Source organism: Dendropsophus ebraccatus, chromosome 2, assembly GCF_027789765.1.
Source record: "Dendropsophus ebraccatus isolate aDenEbr1 chromosome 2, aDenEbr1.pat, whole genome shotgun sequence".
Lineage (NCBI taxonomy): Eukaryota > Metazoa > Chordata > Amphibia > Anura > Hylidae > Dendropsophus > Dendropsophus ebraccatus.
The window spans coordinates 50,805,257-50,809,283 of NC_091455.1; the positions used below are offsets into that span (position 1 = coordinate 50,805,257).

Genomic DNA, 4,027 nt, shown 5'->3' on the forward strand with positions numbered 1-4,027 from the left:
CTCACTAAGTGACCTTTCCAAGACCTGAGTCTCGTTTAAGTCACAGAGGGCATTACCCGCACGATGACTTGTAATGATATGTAGCTTATTCCCATTGATTTTCTTATGCTGAAAGGATTTATACCATACATAAGCATTCATTGTGTATTACTGGGGACTGCATGTCTGTGGAGAATCATCAGATCAATGGCTCTTTCAGACCGTTGTGAACATATAGTTAAATATTCCTTCCTGTCCCCTGTCTAATGTGTTTGGGGCCCACAGACTCCCTGACAGATGATTTTTTTTTTTTAAGAAAAGAATTACAATTTCAACTGATTGATCCTTATATTCTTGGTAGCTATTGTCCTGATCATACACTGATCTACTGCCAAGACTGGAATTCAGGACATGGTATTAGAAAGAGTTTTTACAATGAAGTGCAAAAACTATTACTAAATGTATTGCAGATCTTGTGTGGTGTGTGCTTGACCGGTCACTTGCCAGATGGTAACGTGTGACGCCACTTCTGTGGTGGTTGGTCAGAATATAGCTTAGCCAGATGGTATACTGTTGCGATGCCAGTGCCGGTTGGGCACACAGGTATGGTGGCACACCTGCTTTTAGTTTAGGATGGCTGGCTATACCCTTTCCCCTGTGGTCTGTGACCTGCCGGGCTGTGAGGGGGTCCCTTGGGTACTTATCACGGTGGTCTGGAGTGGAGTTCTGACCCACCCGGACTAGTGGTACCGCCACCCACAGAAAGGGGGGATGACCCAAGGATGTAGTCATGTAGACTGTGTAGGTGCTGGAGTAATAACCACTGAGTCCTATAAGCATAAATAGATCTTCTTTACTATATGTACAATAATTCATAGTAGACTGTAAACCTGACAAGACGGGAACTGCACTTAGAAACCTTTGTGTAGGAGAGCGGTGAGTAGTTGAGAGGAGTTTGTGCAGAAATTTTAGAACAGCGGAGGTAGGTTTCTACTGCAGGTTCAGAGTAGTAGAGAGGAGGATGCCGTAAGAGTCCCAACCCAGGGTAGAAGTGTGCTCTGCCGGAACGTTAAAAAGAAGTAGAATACTGTAGACTTGAGTATAGACGTTTACTTGTGCCTGTGTTTTGACTTCTTGTCTTTAAACCACCTTTTGCCCACCAGTGTCGGGCGACCCGTCCTAGAGGGTGACACAAGCCCTAGACCTTGTTACCTGGGTTGAGCAGAGTGGCCAAGGTCTCCTGGTTACACCCACGCTGTGAGATAGAGTACGTAGGCTTCTTGCAACTTTTCTCTATCCGGATCAGGTCCTATTGTTATCAGGATACTGTCCTACACTCTTAGACTGGTTTCCGGCATGGGTTGGGGTTTTCTCCAACTTGTCCTCTCCTTTGAGTAGCTTCACACTGCATAGTGTGTGAAAGTGCAGCTTTCAAAAAAAGGGTGTCTAAGTCTCCCATATATGTCTGCTCTGTTCAATACCTGGACTAAGTCTGCCGAGTGTAGCTCTGGAGTGGGGACCTGGCAAAGCCAGGGCCCAGATGGACCACGATAGTGACAAACTTGTCTTGCTTTCTCTCTGTTCAGAAACATAGCTAAGCCTGACTCGGTGTGGGTGTATGCTTTCTCTCCCCATGTGATGACTTCCTACAGGTGATGTAATAACCCCTGCGAGTGGTGGGGAAGAAAAGCATAGAAGAAAAGAGCTCAGAGATAGATAGAGAGAAAGAAAAGGTCTTCATTGGTGTACAGATCACAATAAACAATAACCCTTCGGTTACCTGCAGCTGTGCAAAACATAAGTACCGTTACATACAATAGTGACATCTTGTGACAAAACTTAGGTACTGCTTCATCACCGCAGTTTACGTAGAGTACAGACTTTTGTGAAGGGTGTAACCATAAGCAACACGTGGTGGGACACCACACATGCATCTAATTGAACATTTCTTCCTCTGTCATGAAAATCTCTAGTGCATAGTGAAACTGCTGCGGCGTCGACCTGTGCTCCGGGCTGCCACTGCACCCACTCCAACCTCTCTCCGTTCCCGGCGGTTGCCAGAGCCCACATGCAGGTTGTCTGCCTGTGATTCCTTCCTGTGGCTGCTGCCTGTGGTTCCGGCCGTGAGTCCTCCTGTATTCGTGCCTTCCTGCCTATGTGTCTCCAGCTGCACCTTGCCTGCCTCTGCTAGCAAGCCAAATCCAACCCAGGCTCTGGTGAAGACCAGCGGCCCCTTAGACAGTGCTCCCTGGTGCAGCTTTCATCATTGCTGGAGGCAGTTTTTTGGATCCATGACTCCAGTCATTACACATAGTTATCATGGTACAGCAGGGAGATATACAAGAGTAGGAGAAAGCAGAGACAATTCAACATATGCTGAATAAATTGGGAGAACTGGAGAGGGCCCCATAAGTGATCTTCTGGCTTGAAGACACTGGAAGTCGTTACCAGGATACATGAGATGTCACCACCCAGCTGTCTTGAGGGCAGGATGAGCGTTTCTGTAATCATGTGCAAAAACATTCAGTTACATGTGGCCTTTGTAACACCCACTAAATTCCCTTACAAACATTCCATTTTTAGAGGCGTATTACACGACATGATTAAGAGGAGGAAGTGATTGCCGACCTGTCACATCATCAGATTAATCCTCTTTGCTCCCTGCTCGCTGTTTGCGCTATTATATGCACAGACACCTAGCAGGAAGCTGGGGGGGGGGCTGCCCAGGCAATCTTTAGATCATCCGGATGGCCGATTGAAGAAAGTGGCGTGTTAGCTTCGGCAGCACATATACTAAAATTGGAATGATACAGAGAAGATTAGCATGGCCCCTGCGCAAGGATGACATGCAAATTCATGAAGCGTTCCATATTTAAAAAAAAAAAAAAAAAAAAGAGGTGGTTAACACACCCTAGGTTCCTGTGGAGATAAATCTTAATGCTTCAGCATACCAAGACATTTTGGACAATCATTTTGGACAATCAACTTTGGACAATCATACTTTGAATTGACTTTGTTAAAAACAGTTTGGATTAAGCCATTTTCTGGTCCAGCATTCACTTCAATGGAACTAAGTTATGAAACCCCACCCAAACTGGAGACAAGAGCGGGGCTGTCTCTGGAAGGAAGTGACCATGTTTTTGTAATGCTGGATAACCCCTTTCAGGTAGTTTACCCTTTTCCTATACTCCCAGACCTGACAACTGGCATGATGGAGGAATTTATGCACTTTTTCCTCTGCAGTGCACTATCCAGGTTATTCCTTCCCATCTCTCTGACCACATCCTATTTTCTTTCTTTCTTCATTACATATTATCATCTTCTTCTGAACACTCCTGTCTCATACACTTACAAAAATCTACACGCTATAAATATGCAGCAACTTATAAAGACTTTGCGGTCCTCATTGTCCCCAATCTCTTTCCTCTCCTAACCTAAACTGGCTGCCAAATAATACTATGGCTATCCTAAAACCACTGTGGACAAAGCAGCACCCCCTACACCAGCAATGCCCAGACCTTGTTTTCTTCAGCTGTGCACTAGGTGTGCTGAATGTCTCTGAAGAAAATCACATCAGCAGTTTTTCTCCATTTTCTGCCCTTCCCCTTACCAAATAAAACTATGTTACCTCCCATCTCATTTCTATCTAACAACCCAAAACAACTCTTTGACACTTTCAACTCTCTCCTTAGCCCTGAAGTACTTATGCTATTACTGACCGCTGTGCTGATGACCTGGCTATCTACTTCAAAGCTGAAATTGACAATATCCATCTTGAAATTATCTTACCATCCCCAGGAAGTACTTATCCTATTCCCTTCTACATTTCCTCTTCATCACTCTCAGCTTTTGACAAACTGACCCTATTTCCTCACACCTTGTCCAGTCTCTCTTTCCAGCTGTCACCAGTCACTAAAATATTTTCATTATTTATCTCTTTCTTCTGGTATCTTTTCTACCCCTTCAAATATGCTGCCATATTCTCATTGCTGAAAAACAGCGCTGGACCCATCCTGTCCCGACAAATATGGCTGAGGGCTCCTGTATT

At 44.9% G+C, this 4,027-nt stretch overlaps 1 non-coding gene across 1 annotated transcript; it reads left to right on the top strand.

The window, feature by feature from the left end:
- The first annotated feature begins 2,748 nt into the window (after positions 1-2,748).
- On the top strand, positions 2,749-2,855 carry LOC138785023 (U6 spliceosomal RNA). Its single transcript, XR_011362012.1, has one exon. It is a non-coding gene; the product is annotated as a U6 spliceosomal RNA (small nuclear RNA).
- Positions 2,856-4,027: the final 1,172 nt, after the last annotated feature.